General features: G+C 41.9%; 1 pseudogene; it reads left to right on the top strand.

Moving 5' to 3' along the window:
• The first annotated feature begins 604 nt into the window (after window positions 1-604).
• LOC115390901 (furin-like) overlaps window positions 605-21,782 on the top strand; it is a 38,968-nt pseudogene continuing 17,790 nt past the window's right edge.

The raw sequence follows: 21,782 nt of genomic DNA, 5'->3' as shown, positions 1-21,782 counted from the left end.
CCGAAGGAAATTGTTTTGGAATAATGCAGCGCTTCGTGTGTGTGTATACAGGCAGCGCAGCGACCTGGGAGGTGTTTACTGAAAATTAAATAAACTGAGGTAAATTATTAATAAGAATAAGATGTTGGCGGTGGAGTAATGAATGACACTATAGTTCTGCCGCTTTATTACTTTTTTTTTTTTACTGTATGCAGGAAGTGCAGTGAATGTTTAACCCTGTAGTCTTAGCTTGTTACCCCTGACTGTATCCACAGTTTTTTTTTTTTTTGTTGGCACTTTCTTCATATTTATATTTACAACTGACATGAATTTAACACCAGGATGTTCCTCAAGTAATAAACGAATCCAGTTAACCACTTCACTCAGCGTCTGACTTACTCCAACTTAGTAACGTCCAACATCTTGGGCAGACTTGAAGAGTAGATTGATTTTTATTTTTGCAGAAGCCCTGCTGGTCGCCTCTTGTTCAAAGGGGCACGCTCTGTTCCCGGAGAATATTTTCAAAAATACTTTTCAGACTGAGGTCAGAAGGACTCTGCTCGAAACCTTTTCCTGGGAGCACCTGCTGCTTGTAGCTCCGCTCTGGATGAACAAATTCTTTGAGATGACATCTGACTCCATCAAGAGGCCAAAGTTCACATCTCACACCATGAGCTCCTCCAGCTCGGTGTGGAACAAAGTATTGTGTGTCTTTGGACTGTTCTTTCCTTTCACCATGTCAATATGTTTTGGTTTTCTTTCTTGCATATAAGTATGGAGAAAAAAATATTTGATCACTGTTGAGTTTTTTCATAGCCGGAGGGTAGAATCCTTCAGTTAGCGCATCAGGATTTTTTTATTTTTGCAGTGTTGTCTTTCTGTAACACACAACACAACCATACAGACTGATTATCGCTCTGCTTCTCATGCGTATTGACTTTTCTATAATTGATTATGATGCTCCCGTGACCTCTGTACAGCTGAGGCTTTGTTGTTAGTTGTTCAACTTGTGCAAGCTAACCGCCCTGCAGCTGTTCTGCACTTTTCACGTGTTCATCTTCTCCATAAAGTCACAATATGCTGCATTGCAGAAGTTACTGCACTTCTCATTTATTAATGCAAAAATCCAGAAGAGATGGGAGTAGATAATATGCTGCAAGACATTTGTTTTTATGAGTAACTGAAAAGCCAGACATTACAGATGAACTCTTGTGTGTTTTATTATTCCTCCATCAAATTCTTATGAGCAAGTCATACATCACCGCCGTTAATGTAATTACATCGGCACATTGAGTGTTCATTTCATTCTCGATACATCTCCGACATTTACAATGTCCTTGATGGTAAATAAGTAGGAAGACTGCATCATATCAGTGTTATGTTGTCAGTGTTAGCCGCTAGTTTTTTTTTTTTTTTTAAGCAATTCAGGTGCCATTTCACTGCCGAATAACAAGAAGTGAAAGGCTCATCAGATTGGCTGACAGTGAAGAAGAACGATGAAAAAAAATGTGTTACCTTCATCTCATGACTCAGCTTCCCATGACCTGAACTTATCGATACTCTGAGAGTGCTTGCATTTGTCTTCTCCCCTGATCTTGACTGTTTTATTGCGGAATATCTGCACAAAGTGCATGAAACTGGGGGAAAAAAAAAAAAAAGTGATAAATCAGTGTTTGGAGTGACACGCCTTTGTCTTTAAAAGAACTTGGATTCTCCTTGGTATGCTTGTGTTCTTCAGCGGGCAGGCAGGTTGTTGGGAGGGTTACAGAATGGCTTCTTCTGTGGTTTTCAGTCGTCTCGGTGTCTTCGAACTCCATGTTGACAGAAGGACCCACAGTCATTCTCCAGAACACAGTTTGGCTCATCAGGCGTCCCCCTGAACTTTTAGCACCAAAGATTTTCTGTAGTGTGAGGTACAAGCATGTACCTGAAATCATTCCTTTTTAGCACAGCAGTGTGTATTTCCACATCATGAAGGGTTTTAAAGAGAGCAGTAATTTGAGTTACAACATGCAATGCATTTGTCACCAGAGGAACACCGGCTAGGTTCAAGAAAACCTGTAGCCCTCGGGTAACAAACAAATGTATCCGCCCAAGTGATTTCCCAGTCTTCCATGACTGGAGAGAACTCAGAAGGTTAATAATTCCCAGAGCTACAAATCATGTTGTTTTTTTTTTTTTTTTGTTTTTTTTGCACAGCAGCCCAGAGGCTGCCACAGAACTTGGCATCCTCTGTTTTATCAGAGCTTGAAGTCGTACTTTCTTTATGAATTTCAAACAAAACGTCATCTCTCAAAAACCCTTGTAAGTAATGGACTTATTTGTTGTCCCTGCCTGTCATCGCAACTCAGATGTCCCATATTTCATCATCCTTTTTAATCTGCTTGTTTTTGTCAACACCATTAGATGAATTAATGTAACTTTTTTAGAACAATCGAGGTGAGCGATGGACTGTGCCAAGAATGATAATCTGTATTTACTGTATAAACAGCCGAGGAATGGGACCGGGAGCTTGTTGAGAGGGAATAGCGTGTTGATAAATAGAGAAGCTTAAGTTTGCCTTTTAAGGCTTTGTAACCTAATCATATATTTCAAGTTGCGTTTCAGTATATTCTCTCGGCCAGATCACCGACGTGTGTCCATGAACGAAAAACAGACTCGGCTTGCTTCAAAGTTAAAACAATTAAATGTTGATTTAAACTCAGTTTCTATCCACTGTGACATCGATATCAGATGAAAGCACAGGTTAATGGGTGCTGTGAGACAGAATGCCTGCCAGGCCAAATAATACTGTGTAATGACTAAGTGTAGTTTAGCAGAAAGGCAGACCAGCTGAGCAAACCCATTTTCAGGTGTGTGCAAGGCGGCTCCGGCTGCTCCGCCATGTTTTAAGTGGAACTGCTTGTTATGTCCAGCTGCCACTGTGCCGCCCGCTGCCCCTGTCCTGCCCTTTCGCCACGGTGAATAATTAGACTCCTGCCTCATCACATAAACAAGTTGCCCGACTATTTCAGGAGTCTGTATCACGTCTCGTTTTTCTTCAATTAATCTAAACTCAGTGAACCAAAACAGGCGGTGTACCAGGATGCTCTATAGTCAAATCTAGTAACCCGCCACCCCCCCAGAAAAAAAAAAAAAAATCAAACTGATGTTGACATGAATTGCTCAAGTGAAATTTTTAAAGCCCAGTGGCTCACCTAACGGACGAGGCTATGTATGGAAAACAACCTCCTATCTTTGTGTTGCAGTCTTAAACCTCTTTCCCAATCTGTCTCCAGACATTGTTTGTCTCTTTGTAAAACATAATTGTGTCAACAATCACTCGAAAGGAGACACCAGACCTTTTGATAAGTGCTTCCCCACAAGGTAAATTTAGCAGGCGGACGGTGCGGGGGGGGGGGGCAACACACAAACAAACCTGCAGACAGTAATTTTCCACTGTCTGTTACCGTGCATTTTAATGAGTTTGATGGATTAATGCTTCACTTCAGTAACAGGCCACTCGGTGAGCACCGGTTAAGCCTGTTCTGCTCCAACGGCGCCCGGCTTATAATCACCTGTAATGGTCACTCGAAAGGCCCGATCCGTGCATTTCCACATCATTTTCCCACCTAAACGTCTCGTTGGCGAATGGCTTTTTTTTTTTTTCCCCCAGTGGAAAGCAGTTAAAACCCACTGAAACAATGTGGTCTTCAGATTAGATTGTGGAAAACATACGCTCTTAAGTGCCGCCGCTGATTGTGAGACGATGATTAAGCTGCAGGGTACATGTTCAGCGGGACTGAAATGGGCGTCGTTCTGTTGAGTGAAGTTAAGTGTGTGTGTTGGCGCATGTTTTCGCAACACTCGAGCAGTTTTTAGGGGAGGTGACCTGTGAGTGTATGCACACACAGATTTATTGATGTTGTGCAAGGGTGTTTTTGTCTTTTAGCGGATCTCTATTTCTATGTCTCGTCATCACTCTTTCAAAGGAGCACACCGTAACGTTTTTATCTACTTAAAACTATACCGATACACTTTTTGAGATAATATTTCTGTCTGTGCTCATCAACACAGTTTGTGAAATGTCTTGCTAATCCAAAAAAATGGAAGAAGCCTAACCGGCAGTGTGCTGTTGTAACTGTGATGGATCATCTTTAAAGCAGTGTCTGAATGGCCTCATTGACCGTCGATGCCCTGTTTTAAGTGAATCTTTTCACCTGTGCTGGTGTTATTCAATGATCCTGTCGGCCTCCTCCCATGTCTTTGATCATTGTCCAGCCTTCCAGGCTGTTATCTGGGCTGACACAATGGGCCCACGTCCCGCTTTTATACTTCTCTCATTCAGAGAAGGGTCTGTTGGTTCAGCTAATGCCTTTGGATATCGGTGTTTTATCCCCTTTTTATTTCCAGCATTTTTTTCTTCGGCCCCGTTCTTTAATGATTTTGCACACTCACTCGCACAGACACACAGAGGCTGGTGGTTTTGGTAGTACCACCTCTGAGCTCCATGTCACTGTAAAGTGTGCCCTCCTTCTTGGTTATTGCCTCCCTATTGTCGGCCGTCTGTGTGTGCAGAGGCTTTTTGTGTCAGCCCGGCTGGAGTCGTCCTGTTTACTGGGAATAAATGGGAGCAAAAGGGGTTCGCGGGGACTGAGCTGTGCCTCTTAGAGTGAAGGAATGTTGCAGTACAAACTGGAGCACCTGGGCTATTGATCAGCCTGTGTTGAGACATAAAACACTCCTGTCTGATTTTAAAAAGTGTTTAGATTCTTTCTCGTCTTTGAACATCTTCACATTAGTTTATGCAGCTGATCATTATGCCAGTTTTGTGTTGTGGTAATCTCCTTAATGACTGTCTTATTGTTTTTTTCACTATTTTCTTTTCTGTGAAATAATGAACAATTCTGAGCATCTGGAGTTGTAACAGAAATTTGAATAAGTTTGATTTCTTGTTGCATTTATTTTTTTAATCCCCAAATGAAACAAAAAATTTAGGATTTCATCTCTAAGTATGCCTTTATTCCTAAAAATCTGAGGTGAATTTGTGGAAAAAAAGTCTTAACTAGCCTGACAGTAACATGCAGAAGTCAGCCACAGTTGAAATATTAAAATATAACTGGACTCTGTCAGTCTGTTAATAGTTTTAACACCCATGTAAATTCACACCATCAAATATTAGTCGCGTCGCAACTGCTCTGCTGGGCCACGAAAGCCTCATTTTCTCAGTCAACATACTCTCTTAAGTGTGTCACTGCTTGATATTAATGGCCTCAATTATACTCTATTAAGTGACTGAGCGCTGTGGATTATGGGTCACGTATAGGATTTCCCACAGGGCGATGTGTAAGTTGAGCTGCTGGTGCCGTAAGGGAGGCAGTTGGAGGGTGAGCCGAGTTCACCGCATTAAATATGGACATGACTTTATCTTAATGAGATGCAGTGCTTCTAAATGGTTTATACTTCCCATTGGCATGACTTGACGTCACGCTGCAGAATGCAAACACTTGTAGTTTGCAGATGCAAAACTAGTTGGGACTTTTAAAATGGAATATATGTAATTTTTAAACAGAGAAAAGCAGAAGTAAAGGGGAAAATATTGATCCTGATCCCGATTAATACTGATCCTAAACGTATTTGAGTTTTTTGCATATATCTTGTTTGTTCCATTTACGCTTCATGCTTATGTTTATTCATTAATGTTTTAATAAGTGGTGTGAAGGTCAGACGTCTACATCAGTGCTCTTGTAAGGTCACGTCAGCATGATTTCCTAATCAACATGTGTTATTTGTTCCTGCAGCTGTGTCGTTCTCTGTTTCCTGCTCACCCCTCCCCTGTTACCCTATCTGCAATGCTTCAGTAATTTTGATAGAAACTGTGCTTCACTGGTAGAGAAAAGTACAACTAGCGTGACCAGAGTCATTTCACCCTTCATTGCAGCTATTATCTTATGTGGAGGTTTTACCAGATTTTTGTGAGAACACATTTTTCACAAACCTGTTGTGACGATGGATCGTATTCCTTTTCGTCTTTCTAGGTATTCGGCGACTATTATCACTTCCGGCATCGCACGGTGGCGAAGCGGTCGCTGTCTACACACAGGGGTACACACGTCCGTCTGCTCAAAGATCCCAAGGTAAGAACGTTGTTTTAGGAGCTGCATTTATCAACTGATGAAGCTGTGGATGGGCTTGTTTCTTGCAGTTTGGAAGAATGTTTGCATTGCATGTATTTACTCAAGATGGATTAAATCCTGCTTCTGAGGCTCTATGGAGTTTTTCGTTTGACGCCTTCATAAAAGAAGAAAATATCGGCTTTTAAAGACGTGCTGTGTTCAGAGATGTCAGAAACTGTTTAAACATGCTCCTGATGAGCCACAAAATACCAGCATCATTCATCCATAGCTGTTGAGAAATGCCATAAAATATAAAAGTTTATGTTTTGTTTTTAAAATACATTAAGTTGTCAAATGTTTTCTCAGTCTTTTGAACACAGCTGATAATTTCAGTTTGTTTACTCACTCAGTTTTACTCACCAACTGACCAGCGGGATAAAAGGCTATATGAAAAACAAATGAGAGCCGTGGCCGCGAGGCAGAAGGTCGAACCCTTCGCCCTCATCTGTCACCTTCTTGTAATTGCTGCATCAGACGAGCCACATTTACCGTTTTCTCATTTTTCCGAGTACTGCAAGGGTGAACTGTTGCTTCTCTGGAGATCCCCAGACACATGTTGCCCCTCTGTGGAGCTAATTCTTCCTCCTTGACTGATCTAATTTAAAATTTCACATTTTGCGACTATTTTGCAATAGAGTTTGAGGTTAGTGTGAAAATGAGTCTGTGTCCTGCCCCACTGGGAAGGACAAAGGAAAGAGTGTGAAATTAACATTCATAGCTGTGGGAATGAGAGAGAGTGCAGCGGAGGACGAGGGTGTATCAATACATTTTTTAAGAGTAGCCTCTTTCATTAAACCACTGAAAGTTTTTAAAAACACTTTTTTGAAGCCACACAAACAGAAAAACCTTGAACAAAAAGATATTATGAATGTAACATTTTTTTTGCAGTATGATTAACAAACAACCGAAAGCAGAAAAGTAGCTCTTAGCATCAAATCAGATGCTCCTGAAATATCAGTATTTTCAAATTCACAAAAACATTCTAAAGGAAAAATGTTTTTTCATATAAAAGATTTTGGAGAGTGTACCAAAACCTGCCAACGTATTTGATCTGTTTGTGTTCCCACCTAGAGCAAGATGTGTGTGTGTGTTTCCCTATAGGACTGTAAGTGCGGTGAGCGCAGTTCAGATGATGCCATCGTTTGCAAGCTCCCGTGACCGCTGGAATTCCTCCTGATTCATTGGAATATATGTAGGAGAAGGCAAAATTATGCCGCGTGTACTCTCAACGGAAGAAACGCACAAACCTCACATCCAGTCGCGCAGAAGAAAGCCAGAGCAAAGCAGCAATGTTTTAAATGCGAGGAGTTCAAATGAGCCATCCTTACCAGAAAAACATTTTTTTCTCAACAATGTTAAACATTTACAGTTTGGTTCCTCTCTTGCGTGTATACACAGACATATATGGACACACGCACGCGTGCAGACACGCAACAGGTGGCCCATGCAAAGTGCTGACCTTCCAGTCACAAGCGATTTGTTCTTCATCGTCAGGAAAAATCAGAAATGAACCGTTGAACCTGTAATTAGTGAGCAACTGGCTTCATCCCCCCTGGAGTTTCACTTAATCCTTAAAGTGACTAGTGATTACAGCTTTAAAGAATAAAAAAAAAAGCTAAAGCTGAATTATCTACTTTCCCTAAGTCCTTTTTTTTAATTTCTGTTATGATAAAAGAGTTTGAACTAAATTCAGCTGATTTATTTTTATTCACAACAAAAGTTGCATTGAGGTTTTCAGGTGACAGCAGCGTTTTAGAGCAGCCATTTGTCTGCTGAAATATCCTATAATAAATAAAAACAAATTTATTTCCTAAAAATTCAGAGCAGTCTGTTTCGTTTCCCTCCCCGACATGAGCTATCAATGTAAAAAGAATTATTTGTAAGCGTTGGCTGCGGTTTACTTGCGCTCCTCTATAGGTCACTGCCTCCCAGCGCTGTGGCGTCAGGAAGACATTCACACAAAGTGCTAAACGACTGTGCTGCGTTTGACAGGGAGCAGAGCCAGAGCTGTGAGAAACAGGTCTGAAATAACTGTGGCTTCATCGCTGCCTCTGTGGGACTCGGTCAAGCTCTTTTACTCTGCAGTGAAGTCACTTTTCTTCTCCGCACTTGGACTAAATCATTCGATGTGTTTCACACTATTCTCGGTGTTTTCTCTCTCGGTAGTTTTTGTGGATGATTTCGGCATATTCACACTGACTGTGAAACGTCTGAAGTCAAGTTAAAACAGTGACCGAGGCAGCGCACATTTCAGAATTTAGATGCATTTGCATTTAAAGTCACACACGTATTTTTGCAGAAACAGACATCAAAACTAAAAGTTGATGCCTTATCTTATCACCGGCCATGAGCACGGCACAGGTGCACACTGGGAATAGAGCAACTTCTGTGGGGTTTGTTTGCGTACATGCTAGAACGGGTCCACCTCCCACTTTGGGATTTCCTTTAACACTGCGGTTCTATTTCCTGTTGTTGAATTCCTTTTTTCCCCCAGCACCTCAGAGAAAGTGGAGCGTTACAGTTTCAGGTCCTCCTGCATGTCTGAGAAGAGTCGGGGCGGCCGGTCGGCGGTTTACCACATTTTGTTTTTGCTATTTGTCTCATCAAGGGAACGTTGTAATCTCTGCAGGAGCTTGCAGATCTCTGAAATCACCTTTTTTTTTTCCCCTCTGTCATGCTCACATCTACATATTTTTGTAACTGTTGTGCAATTACCAGCCTTATCCAAGTGTTTCCCATATAATCGGATTCACTTAAGCTATCAGTTTTCTTCTTTTTTTTTTTTAAATGAAAATATTTTGAAAAAAAAAGAGGAAATTCAAGCCATGCAAAGACTGTCCGCAGCTTTTAAACTTATTGAGATGAATCCTGAACAAAAGACTGGGCAAACCTTTTTTTGAAGCGCTTCTAATTACTTACAAAAGCCCCTGGAGCGGTGCCAGATCTCACAGACTGACGACAGAGCCCCGTTAATAGGGTCTGCTGAAGATTTAAAGCTTAGGTCTATCTGCTTCCTCCATGCCACTGTTTTGTTCCAGTTTTCAGTTTTATATGCCGTTGATGCCGTTTGTTGTTGTAGGGACTTTACTTCAGTGGTTTTGTCTGGTTAGTTGAACAGTAAAGAGAAAAAGACGCAGCACGGCACTGGGTGGCTCCAGAAATGGTGAATTTCGCAGCTCGACTGTCATCCGGTTGACAGTATCAGGTTTAATCACTGCGGGCCGTAATGGAAGCTGCTGTAACATTAAAACAAGTCTGAGGAGAAATAGAAATGGCATTGCTGTTGAACTGTGCTCAATTGGTAATGTATTCTTATATGTTAATGATCCTTTATTTGGTTTTAAAGAGAGGAGGCTATGTTTGTATATTGAAGTAGGACAAAGCAGTAGGTGGGCAAAAAAGGTGGGGTGGGAACTCAATGCTTCAAGCAGATGGGACTCTCATCTAGCTAAACTGAGCCAAAGCAGGCGGTTTTTGAACATTAGCTGTGCTGCGGTTCAGCCTGGGTGTAGGAGATAGACACACTTCTTGATTTTCAAAGCACATTTATAATTAAAAAAAAAAAAGCTGTTTGCCAACGTTTGGAATCTTCTGTACTTTTCACAGATTATTAAAGATTTTTAAAAAAAAAGACTCTTCACACAAATCTTTCAAAGCAGATATAGCAAATGTTTGTTGTTTTCACACCTACACTAAAACTGGAAATCTATTTTTCTGCTATATTATAAGTTTGGATACCACTTTCTTTGTTGTGTCTGTTTACTGTGAGCATAAAGAAGTTTCTTTTCCACATTAGCCCTGGCATGCTGTATTAAAAATGATGATGGTTGAAAAAGAAAAAGTAAGGTGCCAAGGATATTTTTTGTAACTCTGTCTTCACAACAGCTTGTTGTGTGAGTAGTTTAAAAACACACCTAGACCGTGTGATCTGTGCCATCATTTCCACTTCACTGGAGCTAAAGCAATCTTTAATACAATAATTAGTGGAAAATACCATCTTTGCTCCGTTCTGATTGACATTTCTAAGAACTGTACGTGACATTAAGATGACTGGCTGCACAAATTAGTGGGAAATAAGTAGTGTTGCTGAAACGCCTGCAGCTGAAGGCTGCTGAAGTTGTGGCTCGTGCTCTGAAGCTAATCTGTTTGCTGGATGTCGGAGCTTTGATTGAGCAGTCGTCTTATTACAGTGCAGTTAGATGGGTTTTGACTTTAATGGGCGAAGAGATGAGTGGAGAGATTTCGATTATATAAGGCAAACAGGCCTTTTAAATCCACCTGTTAGCCGCCACTTCACGGCTGCACATTAATCCAGCGATCAGCGCTCCCCTCTCCCAGACTCCAGTCTTTTCTGTCTGGAGTTTGCATGTTCCCCTCTTGCATGGGTTTTCTTCAGCTACAGCGATGAATGCAGTTGTGAGACTTGCTATTCTAGTTTGCTTTGTTAGACGTGGGAACATTTCTAGAATATACCAATCAAAGCGAGTGACAGGAAGCCATCGTGTTGTCAAAAGAGGAGCGTACATGATCATTGTCACTGGGGTTGTGTGGCTCTTTGAGCTTGGTGCAGTGCCACAAACAGCAGCTTAAAAGTTACATCATGTTCTTTGGTGATAACAAGATGGCTTAAGACGTTGATCTGATGCACGGCAAACTCCGTGCATCACGCAGGTGCAGTAACCTTTTCCCACATACACATCCTGTGTGGCTGCAAATAGAAAGATTGTGCGTGATTGTATCTCTTGAGAATTTTAACCCATCAATAGAGTTGGCATGGAAGTGAAAGAGAACATAGATTTCCCCCGACGTATGTGTGAAACCAAGATTTGCTGTGTGATTGAAAAGCAGATGAGGACGTAAGAGAGGGGAAATCACACATCATATGATGACGCTAAAGAAAACCTTTTCCTCCTGACTGAAACACGGACTGACAGGATATTTGGATAGTTTGCACAACTTTATTCGTCTTACGGCTAAAACTATAAGCTTCAGTGCCTGGGAAAGTGTCTATGCTTCAGTGTTGGGGAAAGTATCCATAATAATATTTTACTACAACATTATTTAACATCTTTTATTTATTTTTTTTCAGTGTAGCTTCCAGCAGAGTTTGGCAGAATTAAATGGGCTGGCATTGAGAAGCAGATTTCCCATATGCAGGAGATAAGATTCCCTATCTGTCTTGAAAAGTAAACAAAAACAAAAAAATGCTGCACAGAAAAAAGTTTATATTGCCACTTTTTATTCTCTTCGACATATTCCAATTTTTTTTTTTTTTTGAGCACATACACAAAGGAGACTGTCAGATTTAAAATGGCGTGAAAGTGGGTTTTTGTTTTGTTCGTCTGTGCTGCAATCTCTTGGCTGCAAATACAGATAACGTGCTTGTTATTCTGCAGCAATGACAGAATACACATGAATGTTGATGACCAGCTGAAGGCTGAAAATAATATGGGCAACTTTTTGTTGAAAAAAAAAAAAAAACAACAACAACTTTTGTTACCATATTTTCTGTTTCTTTGACAACGGCAGTTTTTGTGTGAACTGAAAGTGCCTGCCTGTGCCTTAAACTGTCTTCCTCTTTGGTCGATTGTTTTGATCAAATTTGCCTACAAACCCCATGGTTCATTCAAGCAAACTTCTTCCATTGTTATTTCTATGTTCACAAGTGTTGAACTGACTCCACTTCAGTGTATCGTGCGGCGCGTCCTTCGTTACTTGTCTTAGTCCTCTCCCCCTGTGTCTCCGGTGATCTGCAGAGGCGGGGAGAGAGGTGCACCATCATTTAGATGTCCTTCACATCAGGCGCTCCGTCCTTGCAGCAGGCAGTTCTCTATCTTCCTTCTCAAAACAGTTTTCCTGTGCTCACCTGCCTGGGCTGATTTGCTTTACACCAGGCGCAGTCCTGCAGCGGGAGGGGGACGCGTGCTTATTTTCACTCTGTGCGTTCTGCTTCTGTCGACACTTTCTGCAGTCGCTCCCACATAACGAAAGCCTGACGCAGACGCTTATTAGACGAGCGCTGAAATAATACCTCGGCGTCGTGTGTCGTTAGTTTGCATACATGTACCTGTAAGCATGAATGGATTCCCGATGCATGGCATTTTACACCGAGCAGAAATTTTAATTAGTCTCGGGCTGCTGGGGAATTCATCAGCGAGTCTCATTAGCGAGGAGTCCACCATGCCCCTGCGCCTCTAATCTCACTCTGTCTGCTGCCATCCTGCTGAGAATTGGGATCTCTATTAATGCATCTGACACGGCGACACTCACAGTCGGTTCAATTATTCCGTGTGGTAGTTTTATTGAGTTTATGTGTTAATCTTTGACATTTGAATGTACGGATGTACTCCCTTTGTTTTGGCTTAAGCACTGCTTCACTTCTTGGTCCGTGTGTTTATTCTTTGCTTTGTTTGTGCTTGTTCGTCCAGGTGAGCTGGGCAGAGCAGCAGCTGGTGAAACGGAGGAAAAAGAGGGACGTTTTCGTGGAGCCGCGGGATCCCAAGTACAGAGACCAGTGGTACCTGGTGAGTATGATCGTTATTGAGGAGGAACTTTTCGCAACAATATTCCATGCATGAAACTCAGCTGTGCAGCGTGGTAAAGCATTTCGTCTGTGTAAGTCAATACAGGCGATTAAAGCTGGAGCCACGATGTTTCAGCTAATCCTGGAAGAATTAAAACTCAGATAAACTATCTGGTTTTCATGTAACTATGAATGCACAGTGCTATTTGTTTGAACAGACCTTTCAGTCACATGTTCCAACGATAAAAAAAAAAAAAAAAAAGAGTGGATTCAGACAAAATACCGTATCTTCTGAGCTCTGTATCAGATCCAGATCTCCTGGGAATAAAAACAAAGATGCTGCGGTTTGGTCTCATATTGATTTTGTCGATGGCAAACCCAAATGTTTTTAGTCCAGAGCAAACAGAGAGGGATTGTCCTCACTGTTGCAATACTTCTGGATGGGAGCGTACGGATCACCTTTGAATGCTGAGCAGCAAGCTTGTAGAAATGGATGGTTTGCTTCACTCCATAAACAGCACAGCAACAGAGATGGAACGCAGAGGCGATTCATCTCGAAAGTGCACTTGTTTTTAGTTGATTGATTTTCACATTTGACTCAAAGAATGTCACTGATACATTGGCCTGTTAAAAGCGGCAGTAACGGCTCCGGAGGTTTTTCCACTCAGCTTTTTTCTTCCTTCAATTACGACAAGGTTGCTTCAGGCAGATGAAGATTCATGGCATTACAAAACAGATTTGCATCACGACTTGTTCAAAATGGCTGTAGTTCAAGGAGCTGCGTTCCGCCGCTGTTGGTTGGATCTTGATAAGCAAGTGAAAGGCTTTTAAACTCTCTGTGAAATGTTTTTTTGTTTTTTTTTTTAAATATATATTTTGTGGAATTCAACTTTGATATTGTTTTAATGCCAATTTTTAATTTGATAGCCAGTTTAAATATAGTTTAGAATTTACCAGTCTTTTCATGCTTTTGGCCATTGTTCAGCCTGTTTTTTTTCCTCTTCTTTGTAAGTTAGAACCGTGCTTTTTAATATTTTTTTTTTGACAAGGTGGGCTCATCAGAAGCGATTCCTTTTGGCCTGATTTTTACCTGTGCATATGCTGCAGTAGGCAAACAGGCATATTGAACATGAGGATGGGAGACTTTGTTACCAGGCAACATGCAGACACTCATTTGGGCAGAATCCTATTTGCAGAAAAGTGTCTAAAAATGTGGAAGGGAAAAAAAATCACTTGTGTAATGTTTTTGCAATGTGTTGATAATATTTCTGTTTTATGCTTTGTAAATACCACGGGGCCCTTCTGGATGAAATTGTACCGATTGTTGTCGTGCATTGTTGGATGATTGGAAATTTACCAGTTAGTTAAAGCAGCATGTGATTATAGACATGTTTATTGTGTGATATTTGGTCATTCTTATCATGGGCTGCATTGTTAATTTGTAGATTTATTTGTGATTATTTAGTCTCTAAAGTGTGGGATGGCAAAAAGAAAGCACCACGCAGATGTCCAGAGCCTCAAATGATGTCCACTTGTTCTAAATAGAATCATTAATACTAGAACACTTTCTTTTATAAAATTGTTACGTTCTGGATTTGAGCTGTTTTTACTTGACCACGCCGACCCCCTGAGGACCACGAGGATTCAGAAAAGCACAGCTTTCGTTATTGAGATGCATTTTGTGTACTAGTGGCTGCAGTAGTATATATTCATGAGTTAGGGTGAGGGTTGTGGGTTGCTGTAATATTCCGCTGCTCTTTCCCTGCACTAAATAAGTTCAAGCCTCATTAAAAACTGAACCTGGCTGGCCAGAGGAGAGTGTGGGCGGGCCTGTTGGTAGGGTGCTCTTGATGGACAGATGCTAATGGTCAGCATCTGCCGGTGCAATGAATGTTTAATGTTGATATTTATCCCATTGATGAGACGGATCTTTTCTCCATTGATAAATTATGGGCGAGTCTGAAGGAAGAGATCTTCAGCTGCACATCCTCGAGACGTCAGTGTGCCTGACATTAAAGGGGAAGGAAACGGAGCGACTTTGTGAGCAATATTGGGAATGAAACCTTGTACATGCCTCTCAGATTTGTTATTCACTCAGTGTGTCAGCGACATAAGAGCTTTTTCAATCTGATTCAGCATCGCAGATCACAACTTTTAGTTGTAATTGATTTTCGTCTTGATGGTTTTGAGTATCAATGACGTTACAAGGTTGAGGAACAAACTAAAATCCGGTCTGAACTGCACTCACGAGGGCCTGAAATCTGAGAGGAAAAACAATGAATGGTACATCAGACACATTAGATTTTAATGGTGCACTTTGAAAAGGAAGGCTTTGAAGTTAAAAGAAAGACATGGCTTTTGACAAAAGGTCAACTTGAATGTCAAATCCAATCAAAAGGAATTCAGAATGATTGCTGTGTGCCGTCATCGTCTTCATCATTGCTGTGCTTTGTATGGTATTAATAATAAATGCAGGCTTGCTGACGGTGCTTTCAAAATAACTCCACTCTTTGACACTTTGAAGTAATTACACCTAATTTTTCACTATTGAATAATGACTGAAATCTGATAAGCTGCACTTTTTCGATGAAGCCTTTGTCAAGTGTCTTCGTTTAATTGTCACAAATGACCTTTTGAAGTAAGCCCGTCCCAATGTAGCTGAAGCAACGTTCTTAAAAAACACACACACACACGCACACAAAGATGCTTCTTATATAACTGAATTGAATCTAACTCACTGCCTTTCTTCATCTTTAGTACAATGGCGACCATCGTGACTTGAATGCCAAAGCCGCCTGGCAGTTGGGCTACACAGGTAAAGGCGTCGTGGTGTCCATACTGGACGACGGAATAGAGAAGAACCATCCGGACCTGAGTGACAACTACGTGAGTATCAGTCTGCTTTATGACATTTTCCACAGCTGTGCAAGCAAAATAATAATTTCCATGATAATAAATTTCGCTCTTCAGAGTTTACTTAGTCCTTTTTTTCTTCTTTTTTTTTTAAGGATCCGGGTGCCAGTTATGATGTAAATGACGGCGATCCAGATCCTCAGCCTCGATACACACAACTTAATGACAACAGGTAGGCGTGAATGTTCCTCCCTGTATATCTGTGCATTTTCCTTTTTCTGTGATAGTGGGAGCTTCAACATCTTTGCCCGCTATCCCACGGGGACTTGGGCTCCCGGAAGGCATGAAGACATAATGTGGTTGTCTGGAGGGGGTGAAAGTTGGAGAAGACACATCTGGGGAAAAAAAATTAATTTTTTCCACTAATTAATCCCTGTCACTGTCTGATAGCAGACGACTAACATTTCCATTGGACGATGGCTGTTTCCTTTCCACAATTCAGTCTAGCTGCTCCAGTTATGACAACAAAATTATGAAATGTCACGAAACATAATTAATTGTCACGTTTTTATTTTCTTATTGTCCATTAGTTCAACATTTTCTGCCATTTTTGTTCTTTTAGTATGATTTGATTTGGCCTGTGAAAACACAGAGCGGCCTGCGGGACATCTTCTTACTGTGGCCGAATAAAGAAAGCCGACACCAGGATTGAGGTGGGGTGTGAAGAAAACGGCTTTGTTGCGGGGGCATCTGCTGATGGCATTAGGAGTTGTTTACCACCGGAGTGATGTCATGCAGAGAATTGATTGAATTATCTTCATCAGCATTAATGAAAGAGCAAATCTTTTGGCTCGGAATGGCCCACCGCTTGTCTTCCTTCAATCTCGCCGCCTGTCTCCCCTCGGAATTTAATTCCTGACTTGCTGTAATCTGCTGTTTGTGGGGCCACGGGCTTGGAAGGCTTCTTTAACTCGAGACTCATCCTGATTACTGGTGATGGACAGAGAAGATTATAGTTAGGCGTGAATGAAAATCAAATGCTCCAACTGAGACAGTCGCCTGGGGCGGACAGAATCAATACGGAGGCCAGAGGGCTACAGTGAGCGCTTCAGATAGACCCAAACACATTCTGAATATGCTAATGCCCAATCGCTGCTTTAGAGTCTTTGTAAAACACACACAGGGTGGAGGCTGGTGGCGGAAGGTCTGCAACACAACCCTAAAAATAGAGTTTACTCGTTTGGGTCTGAACCACACACACAATTGCGAGTAAAAAGTTTTTTTGATAAACAATGGAAACAGTGCTAACTCTTTGTCACTGCTCTTTAATTCAGCCCAGTCGTGTGCGAGTGCCAGAAAATGTTTTCGCCACCGTCAGTAAAGCCCTAAATGGTGGAATTTCATGTGGAAAATGTGGGAGAACATCCCTCCGGTGCAGCTCCACATATCCAAAAATCTTTGCCAAGGCACACTTAAGCTCTTCTCGCAGCTCGCAGTGGCCCACAGCCCAGCTGAGACACTTACTATTGATGTTTCCTTCAGTTTGGCTGCTCTTCTTTCCAACCCTCGCTCACCTCAGCCCTTATCTCTCGCCACCCAGCTCTCTCTCTCTCTCTCTTGTGGCTGGACCAGTTGAGGGGGAGAATATCGGCGTGCGTGCGTGCGTACGTGTGTGTGTGTGTGTGTTGGTCTGTTTCGCTTGCTTTACAGTGGGGTTTTTGCAGATGTATGTGTAAACAACCTGTGGGCGGGAATGAAACTGCGTCAGGTCGCGTAAGACTGAAAGTGCCTGTTCCCTGCAAAAAGCCCGGCTCTGTTCACTTCCATGAAGCTGCCTTTCTTTCCTAGCAGTGAGGACCATTCACCCTCATGTTTATCTAAAACAGCATGTGATCTGATGTTTCTTTTTCCAGGGTTTCTCTGACTCCTATCAGGATGGTTTCCAAGTGTGCATTTCCTTCAGCAAACCTGGTTGAACAGGAATAGTGTTTTAGAGAAATCGTCTGTCCTTGGTATCTATGTTGAGTGGATGGTTAGGCATGGTTTCTATAAGTACAGAATTAACAATTAATAAGATAATATTGGAGCACTTTAGAAGACAATGCATAATGCATAATAAACTCTTGAACTATTCAACTCTTAACAGTGAATAAAGGACTTGGTGAATAAAAGTACTGCAAACAGTAATCTGATTAATCATTTTCTTTCCGCGCATTAATCTCTCTCCAGATTTTTTTTTTCTTTTTTTGTAGTCCTCTCTTTTTTGTGCTCTATAAAAATAACTGGACTTTTTGTCCTGGAGGCCAGCTCATTAGTAAACTGGCAGGCCCATTAACAGACTTAAGAATGAGCACAGCAAAACACTTGTCCAGATTTACCTTTGAGGTTCAGCGCAGCCCAGAGACTAATGAACAGCAAGTGCCTCAATCCGCAATCTCAAGAACCGCAACGATTTTTTAAAAGTAATTAAGCTAATGCAAGATAAAGAAAGCAAGTGAGTGAATGATATTTTGTGCCACGCTTTGTCTACCGGTCACCACTGAGACTGCTGGGATAAAAACGATCACATTGCTGGTTAAGCACAGCACATATTTATAATAATACATTGCATTGGTATTTGTCGCTTACATGCATACTTTGTAAATGCTTTCACTTGAGGTCATGTACAGTTGGACTGCTGGTGCTTGGATGGTGAAAGGTTGAATGATTGCGATTGGTTTTAGATGAATCTTGACGAGCAGAAACATTTTCAGAGCCTTGTTTTAAATATCTATTGCGTGGACATTGGACCCTGGAGGACTGACAGATGTTTATGATGCACATCTATTTCTGCTATATCTTTGGATGATGGTTTAATAATCAACAAAGGTTTGGATGATTTTTTTTTTTTTTTTTTAATCTTTGATCTTGTTTCCACACAAAGAGATGAGATACATCTGAATGACAATAGCATGTCTCTTCAGCAGGTCTCCAGGGAGGGGCGGTTTAGGTTTTGTACCGTGATGATGGTTCTGCCAGCTGTGGGTATGAATACTGATCACTCCGTTGGCCCGCAGCCAACTGTAGTTGCAGTAACCTGAGTTAGTCTCTGCGCCTTGAGTCTGCCATGGGGCTTGTTCTCGCTGTAATCGGAACAAGGCTCCGTTGAAATTGCTCTTTGTTCACCATAATTTACTGTTATTGCCATAATGTCTGATGCAAGAATCCTCTGTTTTTGTACATCACACATGAAAGGTGTTTTGAAGTCTCTACGAAGACGATCCTTTCATTTCTTTTTTTTTTTCCAAGGAGTCGGTCTGTTTCCAGTTGTGATTCTGTTAAGACTGACAAGTTGAGGGCATGAAAGCGTTTTCCATAGAAGCACATGTTTTTCATACTGTGTTGGTTTTTCATCAGTGTGGCGAGAAACGCTTTGCTGCTATAGGCAGTGCCTGGATGTACGCCGTAGTCATATGGTTTGTGTAACCATAACCCCGCTCTAATTGTCTGTTGTGCTTCACTGGGTTCGTTCTTCCCTCTTATCAAAGGTAATCGGAATGTGAGCGCTGTGGTGTTTATCACGCTGACGTTCAGCCTGTCACCACATGAGTGAATGAGGAGAACAGTTTTATGAGTTGTTGACAGCATGATGATTTTGTGTGTTTACCAGCTTCTCTCCAGTGTTGCCAATAAAAAACATCATTTTGCTTGAAAGATTACAATTTTCTCTGTGTGTGCACAGTTTGCACAAGTATATCTGGGAGGGCATTGCAAAAATGAAATTAAACAAATGTAATATAGATAATGTAAATAATTTATCAGCGTAAAAAGTCAGCTCGGAGAACTTTACAGCACATTATGTGTGTAAAACTTGCTGGAGTGGAGCTACTCCACTGTTCTTGACCTCTGACATTGCAACGAATTATTGTTTTATTCTTTTTTGAATAAGTGAGCTCATTTGAGTGTTAACTGGCAATTAGTAACACAAAAGTGCGTCGACGTGTCGGAGAATAAATCAAGCTGATGTTGCAGCGCTGATAATTAATCCGTGTGACTTGTTAACAAGTGAGTGAACACTGCAGCACTCGTGATGACAGACAGCTGCAGACAGTCTCTCCGAGTTGTTTCTCGGAGCTCTTCGTTTGAGGGTGTCCTGCACTGCATTGAACTCACCTCTCTGGCTTTCGCTCGCTCAATCCCGTCCTTGTGGCGTTGTCCATGTTTGTTTTCATGTCCGGACATTCTCTTCCTAACTTAAGAGCAATGGAAATGGGGACGGTCTCAGAGCCAGCATCCGTCCTGACTGTCACGTTTTGGTGTTCGGTGTCAGAGGATTGTAAACCCCCCGGGGCTTAATCCTCTTGACTGATGATGATGATAGAGTCAGTTTTGAGTAAAATATAAGATCAGTCTGCCTTTGAGAACAAAGTATTTAGCATTAGGTAGGTTGTCTAATTTTTTAAATTAAAACAATGAGTTTTAAGCTTTGACCTTGAACGTCGATAAATGATCCGTGCATTTCTTAATTGAATACAGAGACTTGTAGTCACATCCTGAGTATTAACACAAAACAAGATCGTTTTTTAAATACATACTCACTGAAGTCAGACTACAGAAATACAAGGGCACGAGCTGCTTTCACACGGAAAATTTACAAGTGTTTGACCCTCAGACCTTCTTCCCACTCTAACTGACCTTAGAAGTGAGTGGGAGCAGGGAAACAATATTTTCCTCTGACTATTTTATCACTCCTCAGAAGCCTGGATTATACATATAGTTCCCGTATGAAGAGGTTCAGGAACTGAGGGCTTCACCTCAGTAACGTTTGTAATCCCATGAATAGGTCTGGCACCAATCTGATTGTGATGAATCTATCGGAGAGGCTGAGATGAGCGCTGGAGGGACAGGTATGTGCACGTCTGGCGTCTCACTGCAGACACCTAAGCTGCTCTTATCGTCATCTAATGCTGTGCGAGAACAGCCGAGCCCTGCCAGGAATTTGTCCGGGTTCTCTGGAGGTGTTGCGCTGAAGACATTTGTAGTTTCCTGCTTTGTGCGCGCTCACTCTGGTGACTATCAGGATGTTTTGATCGCTCAGCAGCCCCTCCTCTCTCGGCACGCTGAAGCAGGGTCACCGTTTCTGTCTCCTGATGTCCTGCGACACGTGAGAGACGTGAGGCCGGTGTTGACGGTGACATCGACATTAACCTTTGCCCCCACAGCTCATCACAGTGTCTAATGGGAACTGGAGAGCACAGCGAAGAATTACAATACTGTGACCTTCTGTCTTTGTGTCCATGTTTTAATGACACAGAACCTCGCAGGCAGATTTGAATTTGTTGTGTCAGAAGGGATTCAGTCATGGCGCTTGTGACATCCGACCTCCGTGTCTGAGTTTAAAATGGGTCCAAATTATTTATAAGATGAAGTATCTCTTTGGTTTGGTAAAGAATACACCGATCTGTACTGACGTCAAATCCAGTCTGCTTTTATCAGTTGGCTGATACACGCTTTGATTAGTTGGTCTTTGCTTTGGCTGATTGTCCGGAGAGCAGTAATGGAAGCCTGCTGGCCGAGACCGTTTCTCCAGTGGCGAATGTTCTCCGTCGCTGCCGTTTCCTGATGTAGCACAGCGTTGCCCGGGATCCAGCATTCCTGTCTGGGAATGGCTGCAATTCAAGCAGGGATTGCACCACAGTTTGGAGGGCATTAAGAGTGCATATCCATCTGGCAGACCAGAGGGATGCACCTGACTGGAATGTGATCACCTCGCCTCTGTGGCAGCCTTGTTTATCTCTGCACCGCGATGCTCCGTTTGACTACAGGAGTTCAGACTCAATGAAAGACTGATTGGGAAAATACAATTCACATTTTCTCCTCATGTGTGATGGGAGTGTGTCCTCTTATTCCTGATTTTAGTCCACTGCAGGTACTACCAAATTCCACAGATCACTGATTGGACGTTTTCTTTCATTTCCAAATCCAAATTCAGATTTGTTGAAAGAGGTCTGGGCCAACAGTCCTTCTCAGTGATTGATGCTCAATCACAGGGTAATGTGAAGCACATCATTTTACAAGTAACCTTTGTTTGATGTGTACGTTGGAAAATGTTGTGTCCACGACCGGAATGACCCCGCAAGGATAATCAGTTCTCCTCTCACCTTTTTTTTCCCCCCTTTCTGTCTCTCTCCTCTGCAGGCATGGGACACGGTGTGCAGGAGAAGTGGCAGCCGTAGCAAACAACGGCGTGTGTGGAGTCGGAGTGGCCTACAATGCAAAGATTGGAGGTGCAG

The sequence above is a fragment of the Salarias fasciatus genome, chromosome 1 (genome assembly GCF_902148845.1).
Source record: "Salarias fasciatus chromosome 1, fSalaFa1.1, whole genome shotgun sequence".
Lineage (NCBI taxonomy): Eukaryota > Metazoa > Chordata > Actinopteri > Blenniiformes > Blenniidae > Salarias > Salarias fasciatus.
Note: the sequence above shows the minus strand (reverse complement) of the source record. Positions and strands in the feature narration are given on the sequence as shown.